The following is a 25426-nucleotide window of genomic DNA, read 5'->3' on the forward strand; positions in this document are numbered from 1 at the left end:
TGTCGACGGTGCGGACACACTATTGCGTCTAGTGATGTGCTGAGATATTTTCCATATTTTAATTTAAGTATAAAAAATATAACTGTTGTGCAAAAAATTGTACCAAGCTGTAAAGTTTAAAAATAATTTTAAAAAGTTTTTACTCAGCACTTATTTATAAAAATTAAATACGAATCTTAATATAAAAAAGTATAAGACGTCTTTAATACAAATAATGGTATGGATATTGAAGTCGAGTCTATATTTTTATCAATAAAAAAATGAAACCTAATAAAATTGGTATAAAGAGGAGGTTTTTTTTACCGGACGTTTAAAGTGTTTGAAGAATAAAAAGTATTTGTTATTTTAATATACTAACCAAGTTACTGACCCAAATATTTGTAAAGGTAATTACAATTTACAATATAGTCCAATTATATAAGACCCTTTTCACATCACTATCTTTCTATGTGTGCGAGTAGTTTCAGTAAAACTGCGAAGTTTGTGCGCCTGTGAGCGTGTGAAGTAAGCGTCGCCATGGCAACGTATCTTAAAGATCTCCCCCCCGTCCGTCTCAGTTTTCTCCTTTCTCGTTTGCGCGCGTTTCTTGTAGGGAGGCGTGGATTGGTACCGTCCGCAAATTATGCACATAATCTTATTCTTGTCGCAGATTCAGATGTTTCGTTTAAAAAGAGTTTCATTTGAAAGTATAATGAGTTGGGAATTTATTTAGGAGTTTAAGTTTGCCTTTTTAAAAATTTACTCAAATCTCTTTTTTTTGGGCTCGTTGGTTTATTTAAAAGCTTATTTACCATATAGTAAATGTAATCACAAATTTAAATACATATTAAATTTACTATATTATCACAAACGCGAAAGTTTCGATGGATGGAAACTACGTATTAAAACGGTTTAACGGGTGTCGATAAAATTTTACACTGACGTAGAACGTTGTCTAGTGTTTTTTTTAGTTTTGTAATTTATTCAATTCTATGCCTATTCATTTTTATTCCCCGCGAACGAAGTCGTAAAGCTATTTACTATTAAAAAAAAACTGACACCATTGTTAGAAGTTAAAATTCTTTCGGTTTACTTTGATTTGTACTCGATAAATAAGAGTGTATTGGAAAGTCGCAGAATAATTATTATACTAATTAACTTTAAAAATGTATTAAATAATCGCGTCGTAGATAGTAAACGACTTTTTAGTTGATTAGATGTTTTTGCACACCGTACATTAGGGTTGACCGTGTGCGGCTCCGGTCTCCACTAATGGAGTGGCGACGCCCTGCCCCCCGGCCCCGGCCCCCGCCCCGCACCCTCACCCCGCGCCCTGCGATCCCACAAGCCATAAAATTGTAAATTAGTGATGAACCGGCTGGCCCACGCGACGCTTATCGATTTATTGATAGTTTTAGTTCGACCCTTCATCCATTTGATGTGACGAAACTTGAAGCGATACGATTAGTTACCTAAGTATGCCTTCGACTGTAACTAATGTTCTTCAATTTTAAACGAGAGTTGAAATTACTCTTTTCAGCCTTTCATTCAATTCTTTCTTTGTTTCAATTAGAATTTAATTTAATTATTTTTAAACTAAGATTCAGTTTTACATTTGAATATTCACGTGACATTTAAAGATCCGAACACAATGGTTTGTCATTACAATTTTACATTGAAAATATTCGAAATCTGTTTTAAACGTACGTTCCCACTTTAATCGACGGAGGACACACAGAAAAGGGAATTTTATCCCTTTTTTGACATATAAGTAACTTTAGGAAAGCTCTGCAGAACATTTTAAAATTGCACAAAAGATACAAATAGAGCATATCATCAGATAGTTTCATTTATTATCACGTTTTATCACTTATGAGCCGGATAGAAAGAACTAAACGATCTAAACTTAGGAGCCGGGTAGAAAGAACTAATCGAGAAAACTTAGGAGCCGCAAAGAAAGAACTAAACGATATAAACTTAGTAGCCGGATAGAAAGAACTAAACGAGATATATTTAGTAGCCGGATAGAAAGAATGAAACGAGTTAAACTTAGATGGCGGATAGAAAGAACTAAACGATATAAACTTAGGAGCCGGATAGAAAGAGCTAAAGGAGCTGACAGTGGACAGAATTATATTATAGTAGACACATTATAGTCACTAGAAATATAATTGTAACACTTAGATAGCGTTAAAATCCACTTACCGTTCAATCTTCAGTGTAACTTAGTACTTCTTAATGTTTCTTCAGAGCTGTAGACTCGTCAGCATCTCTCAATATACTAATCTTTGAATTTGAAAAAATTACGATCAACATTTTCATTAATATTTATAAGTGTCCGGTTATGTCCGGTCAAGGAGTTATGTAAATCGGACGCACTATTGTCTAAAACCGGTTCTTACGGCAAATTAAGGGTGCTGAATGAGTAACAATTATATTTAAGCACTCACAAAAGACGCATATCATTCTTATTACTGTTACGTAAGATTCATTTTTAAAAAACTCTTTGCTTTTTGATAGTAAATGTTTAGGGTTGTTTTGAGAAAAGGTGTGTGCATACAAAATAAGTTGGGTACAGCAGCATCCCCTTGTGTAAGTATTCTTAATTTGAACTCTTGGACATTTTGACCCTGAGCTGTATAGTGTTGATGGCAAATGTCGTGGGACCAACGATGAGATAGGATTCTGTGGGAAAATCGTAACAGCTTGTTTGAAGGCCAGGGATTTAGGATTCAAGACTTAGCTATAACGAGGCGTTGTTCGCGACACAAATAAAAGGATTATTTAATTAAAAATTACACGAAGATTCGTATCTTTTTTTCACGACTTGTTGATTTTTTTTTATTTATTGGACAAAAACAAAAATTGAAAAAATATAATAAAGTTATAAGCGGTACAGAAACCCACAGGATTTATGTAGAACCACTGGTAGCTTAGTTTATAACATATAATAAACTATTTAACTACGTCGTAGTCTTTGACTCCAAAAATCAACCAAAAAAATGGGACCCACCTGCAAGCATTACCTTTCGGATAAAAAATGAATTATCAAAATCGGTCCACTAGCGGCGGAGTTATGCCGTAACACACATAAAAAAAAACATACAGACGAATTGAGTACCTCCTTCTTTTGGGAAGTCGGTCAAAAAGTAATAAAGAAACTTAGATTATAATTTTACAAACTATTTTTTAATCCGACAAAGAAAGTAACACTATCAATAATCATTTTCAACATATTACAATGTTAAACAAAACCAATTATTAAACTACAAGGCAATATGTATCTTTTTACATTGGTCTTAAGTTTTAAAATCCGTTAAACTATTCATTTAAATAAATACACGAAAAGATCCATCCGAGTAAGATCCACTTTAATCAAGCTAAATGTGCTACAGAGTACTAAAAGGCTATGCAATCAATCAACATAAAGAAAGAGATACAAGATTGAAGTTTAACAAAGAGGAAAAGGAACAGATGTTTAGTAGGAAACTACACTTCAAGAGTGAATTGTAGAAGTTCACTAATTGAATCGCTTAAGCACGCGCACACCTTTGACTAAACTATCGCACAATTGTTTAGTCACGCTTTGATTCCTATGTAGTCTACTCGATGTAGCTGTGCATAGTTGAATTGGCTGCGAAACAATCGACAATCGCACAACCGTTGTATTTATATATACAAATAGAATACAGATATATAAATAGAACAGCAGAAGAATCCGTTTAAAATTATTACCGGTTTTTATTAAACGTATCGGTTATTTCAACAAAAACCGTATATATGTCGGATGAACGCTATATTATTTTAACCTAACATAATGTGGGTTATGAAAATTACCGGTTATTACGAGTAAATATAACAAGTCATTTAGTTGCTGTTATGATTGTTTTTCTGTGTGTATTGATATTTCCATGATGCCAATATTATAAATGTGAAAGTTTAGATGGATGGATCGATGGATGGATGTTTGTTTGAGTTTGTAGCCTAAATGGCTGAACGGATTTCGATAAAATTTGGTACAGATCTAGATTTTGTTTTTTTAATTCCACGCGGACGGAGTCGCGAGCGAAAGCTAGTAATTAGATAAAGTTTTCTGAAATTTCTGATATCCGAATGTTATATCCATGTTAGTCTACTTTGTTTAGTTCACGTCAGTACTGGTGTAGACGCGCGCAGAATGCTAACTAAGATCCCGCGACCCTCCCACCTCTGTTCACGTTCATTTCCTGTAGCAAATCGTCTCCCATCTCACTTTATGTTCAATTTGTAACTATGTATGTACTTATGGTATACTGTGTAACGTTTACTCGTGTCAGTACTAAATTGGTTATTAGTTTTTGATTCATTTTTTTTACAAATAAAAGTAAATAGAAAAAAACGACAATTGACATTCTTATATTTACGACATGCTTATTAAAGATAATCTTACTAACATTATAAATATAAAAAGATGGATGGATGTTTATTAGAGTTTGCCACCTAACGGTTGAACGGATTTCGATGAAATTTGACATAGACATGGAAGAAACATATCCTATTTACTTTTTTATTTCCAGGCGGACGGAGTCGCGGGCGGAAACTTATTTATAATTAACACACCTTTGGTTAAGCCTGATTTAGAATCAGATATCTATCGCTTAGAGCATGCAAAAAGTAAACAAAACAATCGGAGATATAATGTAAGTAATAGTATATTTGGTTGTAATAAGTGTCCTAGGGATGTAAAATAAAGTACAATTATTATACTTTTTTATAATGTTAAAACGTTTATGTTAAAGCTATTAGCTAAGTGCCCGAGGTGTCAATTGAAAGACCAGAGGCCAACTGAAGCCATTCTCTGTACAATGTAATCACTATAGCGATACTTTACTATCACGACCTGAAAATTAAGTCTTAGGTTCTAAGTCATAGGCTTATAGCGCGTTACAAATGAATTAAGTTTGCTTTTTTTATAAATCAATCTATCTACTACATTACTTACAAGAATTGTAATTTAGACTAACAAATTAAGGGTACATAAAATTAACTAAGGTGGTACAGTACAGATTATGACGGCATGGTCAATTGTTTGTCCCGACACCAGAGGGCCTAGTACGAAAACGTGCTTGTAATAACATAATTTTTCGTAATTTTAACTATAAAATATTAGTATTTGTCAGTATACATTGCGAGCGATAAATCTAATACATATTTTGTCAACAACGTTGTGAAATTTGTATCCCCCGATTGATTATAGTGCAGCCGTTTTTACTTAGCAGCTATAATCTCATTACTTGTACCACACGGCAGACGTCACCCGCCTAAGGCAGTGCTAGATAAACACTTTATGTGCGTGCACGGGGCGGTTTACGTGCGTACGACTATCGTAATGGCCGGATCACTTTGTCGATAAGGTCGAGATTTGCTTAACAAGCTAACAAGTTTATTGGTACTACTCTATCACCGTATCTTCGATAGTGAAAGTGAGAGCGTGGGGAAATTTGCTATCTATTGACTATGTATTGAATCGGTTTACGCCGCAACTGTATTTAGGTGATTTAATGCCTTGTTGTTTGTGTTATGACTACGTTGGTATCTTGGACTAATTCAATTGTTTCAGTTGATTGGTTATTGCATTTGAGTAGTTACCCAGTTTATATCTATCAGTCTTATATTCTTTTTAGAATAAATGTTACTGTCTGATAAGATTCGCATATTTCATTCTTTTTTTGACGTTTGAAAAGGAGCATAGTGATTATCTAATGTTCTCTAATAACACGTTGGTATTTTGAGAATTAAGTAAAGATTTTTTTTGAGAATCTAGTTGGTATTTCATTTTTAAATCGGGCGCAAACCTTTGACTAAACTATCGCATAACTTTTGTGCGATTGTCGATTGTTTCGCAGCGCATCAACTGTTTTATTTCACAACTAAAAATCGAGTAGTGTGCGCACCTTCATATAAGCTCATAGCAATAAACGCACGACTAAACAGTTGTGCTATTATTTAGTCAAAGGTGTGAAAGCGCTTTTATACAATTAAAGTGCAGTAGTTAGTTCCATAAAACTCTATCTTACGCAAAAACAATTGACTATGGACAGTTTTTTATGCGATTAACAAATAAATATAACTAAAGCTGTCCCTATAAAAAATCAAGAGAAAAAAATAACTAAAACCGAGTTACCCCTCAGGCGTAGCAACTACTAAATTATCTAATGAATCGTAAACTTCGTATTGGAAATCGTAAGCGAGGGTATATGAAGGGTACAGTGGGTAAGATAAAAGCTTTTACGCACATAGTTTAAAAATATCCATAAGAAATCGTACGCCCCCCGCATTACATGCTCAAGTGGACAATGGGGTCAGAGAATATGCGTACATAGGCATCACGCACCCCCAAGCCGGTCAGCCTTGTCGTGTCTTTGTTTCTAGACTTGTTCTATTTCTGTAACTCGAATGCTATTTGTGACCGTATTCATAGTGTTATAGTTAATATTAGCGTTGGAATCTACTAAGATTATAAACTATGAATAGGGCACTATTCTTAGAGTATTATATTTAGTAGTGTACCTATACTTAGTTTGTTAGGCTTAGAATATTTTATAGACCAATGCATGCCTTATGAATAAGTGATAACTAAGTAATAACTTTTCAATTACAATGGATGAAGTCATGATAGGATGTTTATGCAATGGAAATTCATGAAGATATAACTATACTAATATTATAAAGAGGAAAGATTTGTGTTTTTGTATGTATTGAAATAAACCATTCAAAATACGGCATCAGTGTGTAACATTTTTTATTATTTTTTTAATGTCATGAGGACAAATCTATACTAACATTTTAAAGAGGAAAAATTAGAATTTTAGTATGAATTCGATTCACGTAGAAATTACTGGGCCGATTTTAGAAATTCTTTCACTTATTGAAAGGTAATTTATCTGTAAATACGGGATGTATATTTTAATTTCAGGCGGACGAAGTCGCGAGCAACAACTAGTGTAATATAATGTACTGATACGTTTGCTTTACATCGACTGATCATTTCCTTAGTCGTTAGCCCGCATGCGAGGAATCCCCGCATGCGGTATAACAACCGAGTTACCAATTAATGAAACTGCGCCTTTATATGACGTAATATTCTCTATCTAATGTATTCCACATACAAAACTCCAACGGAACAAAGCTCCGGCAATCAGGCGCACCGCGTAAGACAAACCCGGAGTTTGTCTTGTATCGCAGGTGCTCAACTAAACTGAACTGGCCTAAACTGGTTATAACAAGTTAAGGTTGTTGGAAGGGGCGGGGAGGGGCGGGGAGGGTTCTAACTAGATTCCTCCCAACTTTCTCATGCTAGATAATGATCTTCGGTACGTGGGTGCTACGGGTTCTTGCGAACGAGCGGTTGGAACGCGGCGTTTTAACGCCCGTTTGTATGAAAATCCTTACCGCTTTTTACTATGTATGATTTTCAAAATATTACTATTATCTATGTATTACTTGTTAGCACATAATCTATCGCAGTAGCGTAGATGAATAATTAAAGATTATTTGTGTACATGATGATACTAGCTTTTGCCCGCGACTCCGTCTGCGTGAAATTAAAAAGAACTAAGTAGCCTATGTATTCTTCCAGACTATACTCTATATCTATGCCAAATTTCATCGAGATACGTTCAGCCGTTTAGGCTACAAACTCTAACAAACATCCATCCATCCTTCCATCTAAACTTTCACATTAATATTAGAAAGATTTAAATATCTTATGAAAGATGCGATATTATCCTTTTCAGAGAACCTTTGTGAAGCAATTCGACAGTTTGTGATCGCACGGTTATGTACAGCATAAATCTATTGAACAGACTTGTTGAACGTGCGAGCTTCTAACATTGTATAACGTATCGGCTAACAATCAATAAATAATGAAAATAGATTTAATTTACTATTTATATTAACATTTTTTAACTAAATTATTTACCAGTTTTCCATTAATTAATTACGAAAATTAATTAGTGAAATGTCATCGAACATTCATAGTGTAAACTATTCGAGGCGTCCGCGTATTTACATATCTTCATCAGTTAAAAGGTGGGGTTAAGATGATTTGGCGGAATTGTGAGCGGCGCGGAGCCGTGGGGATGGCACCCCTGGGGGACGGGGGAGGGAAGAGGGCAGGGGAGGGGTATGAATTAAACCCCAGAGGGATAATTGCTCGAAGAGAGCGCATGTCTTCATACCACTCGTGTGACATTCCGTGAAGATAATTCGATTGGGTTTCGGGATAATTACTTGAGCGGACGCTTTGTACGTTTAAATGTGGAAATGTCGCATTTTGTTCCTGATATGTGTCGCCATCTTACGTTACAATGTTACATTCAATTTGATTTTGAACATTATAGTAGACAGGTTAGAGTTCATTTTACAATCAACGATGGGAATTGCTTATTATTTGTGGCTTTCAATTTTGTTTTGAAGGTATAGTTCTTGGGTAGATTTCGTTACTTGATATTTTTCGTAAGTGTATTTAATACCTCTCTTGTTTGAAGTTGTTTGTATAATTTTAAGAGTATTAATATCTGAAGCTGCAATGTTTTGAATTAATCTTTTCATTTTATTATGGGCCGATTAACATTATAATAATTTATTTTATACGTAACTATCCTGAAAACTACAAGCAAACGTAAGTGATATGCAATGGACAATAATGCTAACATTATAAAATTATTTAAATTACAGAAATACTGTTATGTTATGTAGGCACCAATGAAAATAGAGAAAAAAATTTTACTCAGCAACAAGAAAATACTTTTATTTCAGTAAAAGAGCATAATTGAAAGTAATCTTATCATAGTTAAATTACAATTACGCGACATATTATTAAATAACTATTAACGGGCAGATCAAAATACAAGTTCTGCCATCTATCGTTGAACAGTAAAACTAAATTGTTTTGAAATGTGTGGTGTGAATTTAGTAACCAATAATTTTGTTTTAATGATAGTAAAATATAAAATGTTATAAAATGAACTTTTCAAAGTTTAGTATCATAAAAACAATCCTAAATTTTAGTACTTGAAAAAATTGTTTAAATTTTATTTATCTATTCGATACTAGATGGCGTTATTATGTATAAGAGTAGCTGTTTAAAGGTCTATTGAACATAATATAATTACATTTATAACTACAGGTGATACGAAACTATAAAATGGTTTTAACTTTGTACTCATACATTACAAACATTTATAAAATCCTGACTTTTTTTTACCTCTATTCAATAACAGATGGCGGTACAATGAAACTATTTTTTTATGACATGTTCATCGCCTTTTTCTTACCAAGCCGTGAGTGAGTGAGAGAGTGAGTTAAGCCGTGTTTCATAATTAATACATTTTGTTAGCTTTTTAACTATTTTGATGTAATCTGTATTCTTGAAGGTTATTAAGTCTGTGCTATAAATCAGTGCCATTGATCATAGTTTGAAATAACGATATATAACTTTGTAATGGTGATCCAAAATATTATTTAAAATATTTATGTCATGGTTTTAAAATGTCGTAATTGTGCTTGTTATGTTAATAATCGAATAGTAGTCGGATGTCAAAAATAAGGGTGTTGCATTAGCTCGACGAGACGACGGCCATATTGGTAAGGTATTCTGTGCAAATTGGAAGAAAACATAAGAGGTAATGAAGACTATATTTTATTAAAGCATAACATGGCTGTGACGCCCATAATTTTATATTGAGTTATATGAATTGTTACAGTAACAAATATAGAAAAAAGCGTGTTACGTTATTCCTAACTTTATTTCCATTTCTGTATTTATTTATGTTTATGAAATAAAAGTCTTATTTTATTAACAACTAACTGTTACTTTCGACTTTGCCCGCGTGAAAAATATGGCCATTGTTACTCACAGATAATTTACCTTTAAACGGTGAGAGAATTTTAAAAATCAGCCCAGTATATGACTTATTTCAATACATTCAAAAAATACAAATCTTTCCTCTTTCTAATATCAGTATAGATTTCTTTTTTTTTTTAAAGATGAATTAAATACTGATTTCCTAAAGAGTTTAAATGTAAATGAGTTGCGAATATTCTTTTAAATTAATATTAACAAATATGTCATTCTTCATACTTTCTGTTTGAAAAGAATGCGAACAGGAAGGAGGAGGAGCTCGCGAAATATGAAGGAAATTAAAATAAAAACTTAAAATGAAAATTAAATTTATGTACAAACAACCTATCAACCATTGTAAGATTTTATTTAGCAAAATTATTTAAAAAAAAAAGACTTATGTTCTAATTTTAAAATTTTATTAAAAGTAAAAATATATCAAAAAGGTTTTAACCAACTAGCTGTCGCCCGCGACTTCTTCCACCCGTAATTAAAAAAAAAACAAAAGCAAGCCTATGTGTTCTTCCAGACTATATTCTACATCTATGCCAAATTTCATCAAGATCCCTTCAGCCATTTACGCTATAAACTGAACCAAACATCCATCCATCCATCTAAACTTTTGCATTTATAATATTAGGAAGATAGAAATATTAGAAGGATTACTGTTAATAATAACCGTACGCTTAGATGTTCCTGTCTCTGCATCCCTGACCACTGGTTGCTTGAGTTATGGAATTCCACAGCCAATTGCACTATGATGGATATTTGTCATATATCTTCGATACTTAACAGATCTCAATTAAATTAAACATATTTACTTTTTTTATTCAGGACGGACAAACACTATCAAAACTAGTGGGTTATATACTTAAAAATATTTTTAACTATAACAATATTTTTTTTTCAGATTCATTTTCAAAAACATACAGTTATAGTCAAAGCATTGCAATTAATCTTTGCAAATTGATTTTCGAACAGTATTTTGATGTAAAAGCTAGATTAGAGGAAAATATTTATTAGTTTACTAGCTTTCCCCCGCGACTCCGTCCGCGTGGCATTAAAAAAAACAAAGGGAGTAGCCTATGTGTTCTTCCAGACTATCCTCTACATCTTTATCAAATTTCATCCAAATTTTTTCACTGGTTTAGTCAACAAACTCTAACAAACATCCATCCATCCGTCTAAACTTTCACATTTATAATATTAGTATGATTAGTATGAAATATGATAAGTTAAGTAAATTTTTTTTGAACATTTTTAAAAACATCGATTGAATAAAACGAAATTATACATAAAAATAACAGACTGTTTTAATTTTCTTCAACGTAAGTAAGGAAAGGTAACAATTTATCATCTGTCTAACAGTTTAATATTGAAACGACATTTAAATATGTAACAACTTCTTACAATAATATCGACACGCAAATTCCATTAAAATGTTGACGCCTGTCAAAATGTAAGCAACGCTTACTAAGCGACACGCTTTTGGGATTCGTTTCAATATTCGGCCGTAAATGATAAACTAAATCGTCATTTTCTACTAAGTTTTGTTTCTATATTTTTAAATAAAGGATAGTTTACTAATAGAAGAAATAATTAAATGTTTTTCCAAATGTTACAAATGTAAAAAAAAATTTGATCGATAAAGTGGACACTGAATAATTACTTATATATCTATACTAATATAATAAAGGAAGCATTTGATTGATTGCAATGAATATGCTTGGAAATCATCATCATCACCATCATCCATATCCTACTCCCGTAGGGTCGGCGCAACAGGTTTTTGTCCTCCACATAACTCTATCATACGTCATCTCAGTCATCACTCCCTTTTTGATAATATCACCTTTTACACAATCCATCCATCTCTTTCTAGGTCTACCTCTAACTTTCTCCTTGTAACATGTGATTCATCCCTCCTCATCATGCTTGGAAATAAATACTTTAAACATTTTTCGCCAATATAAAGCTACAGTATAATTGAGTAACATAGACTATTTGTACATCAAAGAGCAGATCAAATACCCATAGTATTACAGAAAAGATGTAGAACAAATTCTTTGCCACTCAGACGAAGCTGGGGCGGATCGCTAATCTGTACTTCTATACTGTTATAATAAAGCGTAAACACACATTTCTTTGTTGCCTAAGATGTCAGCAATTACAACATATTTTTTGAATAATTCTCTTTTTAATAAAAAGTCCTACATTTACGTCACGCTTTAGGCTATATAATATCACGCCATTAAACTTAGGGGTAAATATTTTGGATAAAAACCCTAATGTGGGAAAAGGACCATAAGTTGCTGCCAACATCAAGGTTGCCATCATGTCATGTCGTTTTGACATTTGGAATTGATAATTAGACAAATGTAAACAATACAACGATTTTTTTTTAATTTTATGCGGATTGAAGTTGTATGGGAACAGCTAGTAAGAAGTAAATTTCTATTGAGAAATGCTTAATTTTTTACTTTGTGGCTTGCCACTTCGTCTCCGTGTAATTATGAAAAATATACAATAATATAGCCTATGTCACTAACAGATTACATAGCTTTTAAATCGTAAAAGCATTTTTAAAATTGGCCCAGTAGTTTCAGAATCATTTCAATACAGGCATAAATTCAAATCCGTCCTCTTTATAATATTAGCATAAATATAGATTACAGACAATAATATAAGAATAGTTTTACTTTAAAATGATTACTCTAATTTACGTAGTATCATAATATAAGCTTTGAAAATACAATGTTTGATACTAAATAATAAATAAACAGAATGTAAAAGATTCCATCTAATAATTTTCTTTAACAACGTTTGCAATTTCTTATCCATGGTCATTCTATTAAAATTAGCCAACGGAATTCTTATAATCAACGAATGAATTAAGTCGGAATTATTACAAGTCTTGTTGCACGGCCGTCGGAAGCATGATGGCCGCCGCCGCCGCCCGGGCTGAGCCCCGCTCCCCCCCGCATCGTACCCCGCTCGCCCTCGCCCGCTCAAAACCGCTTACTTTTTTGCTAGAGAGAGACTTCCACTGGTCAAATGCTTTCATTCTAAAATATTTTCAACGCTCCATCACAAGCAAGCCAATTTAGATTTTAGCTACGTACTAGTAGAGTTAATTTTGCCTTGGCGTATCGTGTACACATGAAACCTTTTTCGTTCTGTACGTCACATTGAAAAGTGTGAAAAACTGAAAGAGACGGATAGAGGCAGCCGTCTCGGGCGGGGCCCAAGTTTTCGTGAGTCGTTCGTGGCTTAGGCATTTTATTCACTCGGGCTTATTCGTTTTATTTACGTGAAAGCGAGATGCAAATGTTTTTCTCGTTTTCTTTTTTTATTTGGTCTTTATCTTGTGGGGAAAAATGGTGCGTTCGGGGGTGGTTTTTTAGGGGGTTCGCGAGCGAGGTGTGAGTTCGGGCACCGCGTTGCGTGTAATGTTTTAGGGGGTGAATGATACACGTACGGTCGCACAAAATTGTATAGATAATGAATAGTGGTGTAGAATGTTTAATCACGGTTTTTGGAGTACTTAGCCGAAGCGCTGCGGAAAATATGAGATAATTATAGGACCAAAAATGATTTTCGATTTTGTTGAAAATTACGAAATGCGAACATTAATGATGAAGCAATAGTTCAGCTGGCGTTTCATTAATATCGTAAAAAGCAATTACATTTTAGATCAACGTATGATTATAAAGCAGATTTAATTCAAATATTAAAGCAGTAAAATTGTATTTATTTTAGATTTCTATTGAAAAATCTGATGACAAATATTAGGATTAGACAAAAGAATATTTATAAATGTAGATCTTCAAAATTGTTGATAATCATCTGTTTTAGAGGTATCGGCACCCTGACTGAGATATTTAGGGCGCCCCCTTCATTGGTGTGCAAGAGGGGATTAACAGGCTTATGAGACAGTGGAATTCGCAAAACTTTGGCGCCTCTTTCTGTCGAGCGCCCTGGGCGGTAGCAACCGCGCTCTACGCTAACGTCGGCACCAAACATACCTATTTTTTCTTAAAACCACAAACATAAAATCATCTTTTTTATTTTAATAGCATGCAACGATTCTTTTTAAAAATTGCATTCCTAAAAGTATCTTTAAAATAACTTTCGTCGTGAGGTCAAAAATTCCCGTTTGATCAATGAAAGGGGTTATTTGTTAAAGATACTTCTAACCCTTGAGGGGCTCGAGCGTGAGAACACGAGGTCAGAGGTCAGTTGAACCTGTCCAACGAATATTCATCTCAAGTGACCCCGGGGCAGAGGTCGAGACTTGTAACCCCTGTATATTAGCATACGGATGCTAAGTTAAGAATAAGTAGCTAATTTGCATGAAGCTATTTTTTTTTGTTATTATAAGTATCTTGGCAATTTTTAATATCTTTTGTAACGATTTTTTCTTTTACATAATTTAAAAGAATTTTACAATAGCCTGTTGAGGTGAAAACAATAGTTTTTGTCTAAATTTGATTAACAATACCATTCAGAATTTTTGTACGCATGTTACGTAAATAAAAACTTATTATATTATAAAAAAAAAACATTTTTTTACGTTTCATAAATTGAATAAAAAAATTGCAGTAGTAACACTCGATATTAAGCGGAAGAACGTACTAGAATACATTTTTACAATATCTCTTTATTTCACGAAACGATAACTCTTCAAGTAAAATTAACAATTCCATACCAAAGTCTCGTTTAACCGTATCACAAGAATACGTTGTTTAATTGCTATGCAAAATGCAAATTTCTTGCATAAAACTGAATAGCTTAATATCTTTAAGAATATCATAACGAATGCGTAGCGTGAGAAAGGGCATCTGCAATTTAAAATAGCGAGATGGACGGCAAAATATCTTAGAAATGACCCCTTTTAACTTGACCCCACCTGTTCCTTACGTTTTATAATTACTTGCTTTACATAAAGGGTCAGGATGATCTGGGATGTTTTCTCACATTTTTTAGGCCTCATTTATCTTTTGGTTGGTGATGAATTTACAAGTTACACTTCGTGAGGCGCTCTAGAAGGATTGACATTTATGATGGAAACAATTAAATATTGTCTTTGTTTTTGTGGTTAGACTTTTGGAATACAATTATGTAAGTATTTGTTTTATTCTATTCTATCCCTTGTTTATGGCTCTTCCGCAGCGGATTGGGCCAGTGTCAAGTAAGTATTTGTTAATCAACGTGCTTTATTGTATGAAATTTTATATTTAATATTGTAGTATGATTTTATTGCTTCAAAAGGCTTGTAGTATTGTAAAATCTTAATTGAAAAAGCCTAATGAAACTTTATTAGTTATATGATCGGTATGATTTTTTTGCACATAGACAACCGATTGTCAATGAAAGTTTTAGCATGAAAATAATAGATTTTTAAAAAATGAAAATCCTAACTATAATTTGTTATAAAAATTGTATACACAAAATAAAATAAGAGAACACTTTCTATGGTTAATAACTAAACAATATAATCTAGCGCGTACCAACTTTCGACCACATCTCTTATTAAACATAAAAGCTACATATCTGATTCACAGACAACGCAAAGAACACAACCAACATGTTCCCTGTTGCTGCCGTCGCATATCGGATTTATATATCGGCGTTTTTATTTTATTGAAAGGACAATACGATTAGTTTGCGCTCGATTCCTTCCCCGGCTTGTTCCGGCACTCGTTTTGTTTAATTTATTAGATAATTCGTATTCCGATTCGATTCTGAGCCTCTTAATATGAAACGAGTTACATTGATTTTCGCGATTAGATTTTTTTCGTTCATAAAACCGGTCTGAAAAGTTTCTTGCAATCAGATTATTTAATACATATTTAATGGGAAAAACTTCGTAAATAAAAGTACAAACAGAAGGGTCGCCTTCGACGAGCTTCATTGTTAGAAAAACTCTTATCATTTCCATAACTCCTTGCTTTAGTGTGACATCAAAGTAATGAATTATTGAGTCATCATGAAAGCCATAAGGTTGAATTTTTTGGGTGTAAAAGTAAAAGGTGACAGGATGGTCAATACTTATTTTGTAGGTTTTGACTCAGTGAATATTATTGTTCCGTATTACAAATTTGGTTCGTTAAAACTGATGAGTTTACTGTTCCAGTGAACTCGATACGAAGTCGAAAAGCCGAACGCCTAGTATGATCCTCCATTCAATATTCGAATTTGAAAAAAGAACTTCTAGCGATGTGACCTTGTGCGTATCCCGGCTTCGTTTTTCGTTTAGGACGCAGGCGCGTTTGGGTTCGGATCAATGCCGAAAAACGGGGCCCTACACCCTCCCACAACGCCTCCCGCGTGTCCGCCGCAAAGTAAGCTCGCGGCATCTGAAGGGTTGTTAGGCTGGGACCGGTTGCTAGGTAACCGCGCCTTATTTGGCCCACGGTCGATAATGGGCCGTGCGTTTGTAATTTTCTTTAATCGCAGGCGGGTTTAATGGCCGCTACACGGATACCTTTGTTAGGTAAAATTTGATTTTCGGAAAGAAATCGTAGTTAAGCAAACGATGTAGTTTGTTTTACAAGTTAAAGATAGAATAGAGGAAATTAAAACATTTCATCTTTGTTAATAGTCACGTCACTTTGTTCGTAGTCACCATAGTGATAGTTACATACGCTAATTTGGTTAAAAAATTCACTCGGAAATTTTATCGGCGCTAAAAGGGATTTACTTTCACAAAAATTTAGTAATCCTATTATATTTACAGCGATTTTTACAGTATTTAGAAATGTTTGCAGTCATCAACTCTATCCTTGTCTAGCGTAAATGAATTGATACGCAGAATAATGTTAATTTTTAAGTTATAGCTAATGTTCATGTATTTAACGATTGTCAATTGTAGGTATGGACAATACATTTTGGTTTTTCTTTTGTTATTTTTGGTTATAACAGAAGTTCATCGTAATCTATCTGTCCTTATCCCACTCGTGTAGGCTAGACGTCGCTATCTTTCGTTATTTCAGTCACTACTGAATGTAATTACCACGTTCACTATCATGTCACCTTTTACGCAATCCATCCAAATCTTCCAAGGTCTATTGATTGTAAAGTAAATATAGTATGATTGCTTCTGTCTTACTAATATGCGAGTGTTTGTATAGTTGTGACTACCTATCTCCAAAACGGCTTAATGGATATCGCTGAAATTCGACCCAGATGTAGAATAAATCTATAAGAACACATAGGTCATAAATTAAGTGTTTATCTTTTAATTCCGCTCCGACAAGTCGCGGGTGATAACTAGTATATTCTAATTTTAAAATGTTCAAAGAATTTCCGTATAATTAGTGCGGAGCGTAAATAAAAACTGTGTAGGTCTTAGTGCGACCATAGATTAATTATAAAACGCCCCGCCAGTGGTTTTGTTCAAACTACTTAAGCTCTCCGGCGCTTTGCAGCGAACTGATGCGCGCAATGTGCTGCTCTTTTGTCTTTTGTTTAAAAACAAAACGCCTTATCTTGTCAGTATAATAAATTAGTGTATAAAAAAGTACAATAATTGGAAGAAAGTTTTATTCTATACTAGCTTTCGAACGCGACTTCGACGCGTGGAATTAAAAAAAAGGAAGTAGCATGTTGTAGTAGTATGTTCTTCCAGACTATCCTCTACATCTATACCAAATTTCATCGAGATCCTTTCAGCCGTTATGTTAGAAACACTAGCAAACATCCATCTAAACTTTCGCATTTATAATTAGTAAGGTTTATTAAAAGTCGTTTCCACTAACTTAATACCTAAAAGAATGAGCGAGAGGTTTATTAGCGTAAACTTCTATTGTGGATATGTATAGGAATATTATATTCCTACTCTTATAGTCATGAAAATCTGTCTACGTCTTGTATAACAATTAAGCACGTGTCAGTGTAACCTTGTGTTCACTTTCGTAGCATCTGCATACAACGTGCGTCTCGGTCAGTGAAAGTGCTCCTTAGGTGTACATTGTGTTTCGTCTACAGTCACAGTCGAAAGTGAGATGAATCTCGCTATGCATAGACATATCTAGGAGGCGAGGGAGACACGCTTTTCTTTTGTTAAATTTGAATATAATTTAATTGTTTTTTCGGGTCGATACCTGTAATGTTAAGAAATTTAAGTGAAAAAAATCGGAATAAACAACTTGAAATCTTAATTATTTATCGTTGACATTTATTTGTAACTAACTGTTGCTCGCGACTTCGTCTATGTGAAATAAAAAAAATATAGCCTATGCTACTCAGTGATAATGTAGCTTTTTAATGGTGAGAGATTTTTTGAAACCACTCCAGTAGTTTTTGAGTTATAACAATATAACCAAAAATAAAAATATTTAAAATAATACAGTATAGTTCTCTCGCAAATTCTTCCGGAGTTAAGGCTATACGATAATATAATTGTAACCTTGTAATTTGTGTTTCTAATTTTACTTAGATCCGTTCATACGTTCTACAGATACGTGGTAACATGAATTTTCACATCTACGAGTATATCAGTAAGAAATAAATCGTAAAATTAACAAATTATTATTTAAAAGTTGTGACAATCGAAACTATAACACTATTCGATCTTAGCCTTGACCTAATTCCCATTTGTAACCAATTGAATGCACCGAGGTATCTAATACGCAGCGAGCTGAGGTCAAAGGCCAGCGAGAGTGCACCGAGCTTGCTTGTATAGATTAGTATACATGTAGATGGTACGCATCACTAACAACGATCAACAGGTCCAAGACGGGCCAGTCTAATGTAGTAGCCAAATTGTACTTTGATCAATAACATGTTCTATGCCTGATTTCCTACGCTAGGCGATTGATGGCACTAAGTCTTATATTGTAGTAGCAATTTCTTATTTATATGATTACTTGTTGGTTGATTTATTTAACAACTAGCTGTTGCTCGCCTACTTGGCCCGCGACAAATTAAATAACTAGTACAAAACATAGCCTATGTTAATCATTGAAAACATAGCTTTTTAATGGAGCAAGAATTTTTGAAATCGGTAAAGTAGTTTTTGAGTTATTTCAATACATACAAAAATTCAAATCTAGCCTCTTTATATTTGTGTAGATATATCTGTCTCTCGCGATTCCGTCAGCTTGGAATTAAAAATAAAAGTGATATAAATAGCTTTTGTGTTCTTCTAGACTATGCTCTACATCTATGCCTTTCATCGAGATCCGTTCAGCAGTTTAGGCGGCAAACTGTAGCAAACATCCATCCATCTAAACTTTCGCATTTATAATATTAGTGAGACAAGATTAAAATAGGAAATGGTACAATTATGTTCTATGATCACTTTATGTCTAAACTTTTTTTCGTGAGACATTATTATAACTAAATAAAAACGGCTAGCAGACTTAAGAACCACTTTAAGTTTTAAAAGTGGTCTTTTAAAACAATCAAATTGACATTTTAGAATATGTACACATTACTGAAGGCACTTAAGCTCACAAGAACCACAAAATAAAATGTAACAATTCATTATCTTAGTATTTAATTAGTATTGCCATCGCGTTAGAGCATAGTTAAGTGTGGACAGCAATGGAGAGGTTTGGTGGAGTAGCGGCCGTGTTTACAAGCGCCACGTGTGCGGGGAAAGTGACCATAATGACGTCACTGCAATAGCGCATTAACCATGTAGTGGTGTGTGAGACGTACCGTCAGCAAAGAAGACTTTTAAGTTTTTTTAATGAATAAAACACCGATTGTTGAATCCCACCTTATGAAAAATGGTAGGTAATAGGTACGTTTACTCCATGCTAATTTCAGGTGCTTTTAAAAGTAATACGTCCATTGCCAAGGTCAGGCAACTTTTTACATCCATGGGTTAATCGGTATAGAATGATATTTGGGTCGAAGGACAAAATAAGTTACTTTAGTAAATGTCTATTCACCCTACTTTTAAAGACATACTTGAATGTCAAAATGTCTGGCAACATGTTCTTATCCTTAGCTGCTATATTTTTGTATTATAATGTTTTCGTTAATATTGTAAAGAAGTTTAGATGGAATCGTAGCCATGCGCTGGTTTATTAATGATAAAAAAGATCCAAAATAAATAACCTGTTTAGAATTGTTCTGCTGTCGCTACGTCTACGTTTCTAGTCTAGACCAATAGGTATCGATAATCGCCTAACCCGAGCCTTGATTAGCTAACACGTTGTATCAACTGATTGGCACGAATCAACACACACTATTACTTACACTGTTCTGCTACAAGCGTCGACGGCTTCATTAAGCTCTCGTGTAGCCAGCAATGTATTGCGCTCTAACTATCTATTACAATGTTTATTATAATGGAAAGTTATATGGTAATGATTAGGATTCATTCATTAGTTAAATTCTAATGTAAATAATATCACTGTCGTGTATATTACGTTGACCCCGTATTATTGTTTACTAAACTGTTTTGACCGACTTCCCAAAAGAAGGAGGTAGTCAATTCGTCTGTATGTTTTTTTTATTTTTTTGTTGTGCAAAAATTGAGTCAACTTGTAATTTGTAGCCTACCTCTCTCATAAGGTGTTGTGCATACGTATTTAAAATTGTTTTAATATAAATATATAAGAACTAGCTGTTCCATGCGACTTTATCGCATAAAATTATAAAAATTTCATTTCATTGTTCACATTTGTCAAATTATCAATTGAAAATGTCAAAATGGCATGACATGATGTCAAACATGATGTAAGAAAAAATTTAAAACACAATTACTAAATATCTACGCGGCTGAATAATTAAGTTGTTAGTTCTAGCTAAGAGAGTTTTAATTTATTTTTCATATCGTAGTTTATGTATTAGTAAAAGTAATGTTTTGTTTATAGAAATAAGTTCATGTATTAAAAGTATTTAGTTTATGGGTGCAGTTTTCGCAAACAAACTGCTTTGGCAGTTTGGCGAAATTTAATATTTTTGTATTAAAATTAAGCTACTTATAAATAAATAATAAAAAAAACCATGGCAACCTTGCTTCCTTAATGTTGCCAACTCGTAGCTTTTAGCATCTTTTCACATTAGGGTTTTTATGCAATTTATTTATTCCCTAAGTTTAATAGCTCTAATTGCTGACATTTTACGCCACAAAGAAGTGTGTGTTTACGCTTTATTATATAAGTATAGATGAGGTATATTTTACAAATGTGTTATATATCTCGAACGTCGACTTTCAAAAGGCGGGTAACGCTAATATGATTTCCCAATACATCATCAATCACTGGGAAGGGTGAGTTAAGTCGACACATGTAAATTTTACGCCCAAATTTTACGGAAAACGGGAGCTTCGACGAAAGGCCTTAAAAATCGCTTACTTAATTACATGTTAAAATTTGTAAAATAACAGAACAATTCACTAATGATTTCTAACGCCACATCTAAACTAATATTATGCAGTAACACACAAAAAAAAACATACAGACGAATTCAGTATCTCCTTCTTTTGGGAAGTCGGTTATAATTATAAAAAGGAATGATTTGTATTTTTGTATGCATTGAAATAACTCTAAAACTCCTGGTACGATTTCAATAATTCTTTTATCATTAAAAAGTTACGTTATCAGTGATTAATATGGTATATATTTTTTCACGAAGGCAAATCCCGAACAAAATCTAGTATAAAAAAAAACAAATTTGGTGTATAAAAACGTTGACAAAGGAATGTGTATAATAACCAATACTACGAGTTATGATTGCTTTCTTAATTGATAAAAAAATAATAGGTGCTTTTATTTGTGTTTTATCGAGGAGGTTTTGAGAACAAATAATTGCTTGCAATTTAGACGTACCAAAATAGGCCAAACGTTGGAAAAACAAGGGAAAACCGCACCGGAAAGATATTTCACTCTAAAGAGCCCATTATAATGTTCTTTGCAAAAAGCAGGGCCGGACAAACGGCTCGCATCAATTAGTGGAGGCGGAGGTAAACAGGGCCGGTTTAGGGTAAAGGTTTACGAACGGGGGTTTAGGGGCAAAATCGGCGGGTTTTATCAGAACGCGGCCAGCGAGCACGCCCCCGCGTTGTTTACTAATCATTAGTCTATGATCGTTCAATGTTTACTGGTATATATAGACAGGATAAAGTTCCTGTTTAGGGTATTCAACATAAGTACAAAATTTAATTATAACACTGTCGTCTGCCGCACTGGCAACTAAAAAACTAAGTTTAATTTCTTATATTGTATTCCGTTTCAATGATTTTAAATTTATATGCCTAATGTAATATTAAAATAAAATAAAAACTTTTGCAGTATTTTATTTTATTTTATTTTAGTTACTTTGTTTTTAATACTTTGTTTTTTTTTCATACAAAATGTGATTTTATTGTTGTGTAGAGTTCACCGACTATTGATCTTTACTTGTTTATGCAAGAAAATTACGTTACTTACTTACTTACTGTTAAACTAACACTTAATTTCGTCTGTATCACAAAAGAATTAGGCTAAAAATAAAAATTTTAATTTTGCAGCTAAACGAAATTGCCAACATTGTGAGCTTGCAACAAAAAAACAAGAGCCTTATGAAATAACCCGAGCGGTGTAACGCGCGCTTAATTTCCGCACTGCTGTGTTCCCACCACGTTATTCTTTTCGCACCATTTACCCGTACGTCCATCATTTCGCAAAATTTTCCGTGCGTCTCTACCCTCGTGCCGGAGGGGAGAAAATTAAAGGGGTCGCCATGCAAATCACATGTGAAGGCATTAATATTAATGAGTTTCAAGACACCTGTAAGGGATGTGGGAAAGAAATGTTCACAACGGAATAGAGTTTTCTAGAGTCCTTTCTACACATTCTTAAGGCTCAATACAATATTCATTGGCACATACATCTGTCTTTAAAAGCACACTACGAAGCATATAGTGTTTGCAGCTTTCCTTCGTATTACGCATCAACATTTGCAATTTATTGAACTACAAATCTAAAAATAACAGCAAACAATTCCTAACATTTTCTTTAATACTAAAATGTGATTAGCACTTTCATAGTAATCACATCTAAAATGTTAGATTTCTAAGCTGGACCTTTCCAGCTGGCAATTTTTGACCAGCTTGTATGTCCCCACTAAGGGGCTCAGAACCTACCCTATGTTAAGGTGTCTAGGCTTTAGTCATCCACGCTGGCCAAATGCGGGTTGATTGACTTTACACATATCTTTTAATTTCTTCGTCGATATGTGCAGTTGCATCTCATTTTTTTCCTTCGCCGTAAGAACGTCGGTTAACTTATGTACATGGCAAAATTCGAACACAGGACCTCTGGATTACAAGACAAGTTCTCAAACCCCTGAGCCACCGACGCTGGCAATTTACCACAAGAGATTTACGTCGCAGATAGTCGTTCTAATGACCTGGGTAACTTCAATGGCGTCGTTATACGGATGGAAATTAAAAAGGATCGTGATACAGCGGTTTCTTTTTTGCGAAGGGACGGAGGTGGGTTGAAAGAACATACCGTAGGGCCCATAACGACCGCCCGGGAGATATGGGGGGTTATTATATTAAAGGGGGATGCGAGGGCGTTGAAATATAATGAGATCCTTTTTAATTTCTTTTCAAATCGCATTTTCTGCGGTAATGGGTATATTTTTTGGCATACCTTTATGTTATAAGGGACTATGTATGTAAATGGTAAAAAATTTGCAATAAATTCAGATATCACCAATTAGTGGTCTTTAAACGTTGGACTAATCAAAGTAATTATGCGATGGAATCATAACGTAACAAATTATTATTTTTTAATCCTTTAGGTCCTAAACCTACAATGTTAAGTAAATTTATTATAAGCCTTTATAACAGGATTGTATAAATATGTAACGTATAATGCAAAGCTAAATCTTAAAAAAACATCAATGGGTATAAGAGTCGAGTGGACAGATTTAAGTTTTCTATTTGGTTAGATTACTTATTTATATTGGGTATTGTTTTATTATTTCCTTTCATATTCTTAATTTGCCTTATTTAATAATCAGTTTTTGTTTCTTGTTGAGATTGTATTCTTTTAATAACGTTTTTGTCTTTCACATTTTTAAAATTATCTTAATTGTGTGTTCGCAACTAAAAGAAAACATGATGTAATTTTGTGTTATGGATATATTTTTTTTAATATAATCGCATTTGAGTGTGCTCGTATTTAATACGTTTATATTTTAAAGAATAAAAAAATGGTAAGAGTAGCTGGGAAATTATTATTAATGGAGTGCTTGGAACAAGAATATTTTTTGAACGCCGGGCCTAAGCCTCTACACGGGGTAAAGCGGGTAATTTAGGGCGTCGCGTTGGACCACGTTAATTAGTATTTTAATTAAAATTAATAGGCGATTATTTCAGAGAATATTCAAGGAGCGCGGTTTCGTAATGCTCGTTTTATTTTACACTCTATTTTATGTTACATTTAATAGCATTTTAGGGTTTTACTTTTTTTTTGTTTTCATATAACTTTGTAAACCATCGATAAATGTGTGCTTTATGATAAAAGAATTATTGTTACTTCAGACATACTCGGGAGGACCAAAGTTCAGATCGAAATTATCGTAAACTGAGTTGGGTATTTTTAAAGCTGCCCCTTACCTTCTTCTTTTTCTGCAATTAAGTAGAGAATCTGATTCAAGGAACAGGATCAAGAAGAGATCATTGTTAATCTGTGTATCATGCAATGATGAGTAAATTAGACATTGATTTGTGAGGTTGTGTTTTAAAGAAAATGTGTCTGTCTGTTTTTATGTGTGCCGACCTATTTGTGTACTAACAACCTGTTTCTTACTAACCCGTTTAAAGGCCGTGTCCGATCGTCGACCGCGGCCGGGCCGCGTACGATGCCAAAAAAGCCAAAATTCTCACGCGTGAAAGTGGCGTTCTCCTTTTTACCTTTTTCCAATGGCCATCGACGAACCGCCTTTCGATTTCATTACGGACGTCCACATTTTTTATTTTTAAATCACGCCAACCTCCACGCGGCTACGGTTTTTTTTATTCAGCCAATGTTTTCGTCTGTATTTTACCCCGGACTCGTTTCCTTTTTTATATGCAACCGACCCGCAAACAATGCCATTCCGGCCACCGAATTAACTTCCAACTTTTCGGCTTTTGGCGCCAATAAAAATATTTTAATTCAGCGTGAGCGTGTTAATTAATAATTAATATTTTTCGACGGCGGCGTCGGCCGATTTTAATGGTGTTGTTAAACACGTGTTCCGATGCGATTGTTTTTTTGCCCGCGAATCGTTTTCATGAATGGGATGATGACGTAATAGGATAATGTCAGTGTCGGAAATTTTACGTTTTTATTGGGCGGCGTGTTGTTGATTTTTTTTTCGTTACGAGCGCTCGCCGGTCAATGGAACGAATGCATCGGATTTTAATTCTCAATGTCATTATCACTTTCACAATGAGGACTCATGATTTAAATATGCTATTTATTTGTAAGTAAACTGTATGCAACTTTACAGGGTGTTTCAACAAACTTTTTATTTTTATTTCTTTATTAAATTTTGCATTGACGGTTTAAAAACATTTATTTGCTGTCGATAGCAGCTTCTGGATTGTGCTATCTTTAAATTATTCTT

The sequence above is a fragment of the Papilio polytes genome, unplaced genomic scaffold (assembly GCF_000836215.1).
Source record: "Papilio polytes unplaced genomic scaffold, Ppol_1.0 DF820622.1, whole genome shotgun sequence".
In the NCBI taxonomy this organism is placed as follows: domain Eukaryota; kingdom Metazoa; phylum Arthropoda; class Insecta; order Lepidoptera; family Papilionidae; genus Papilio; species Papilio polytes.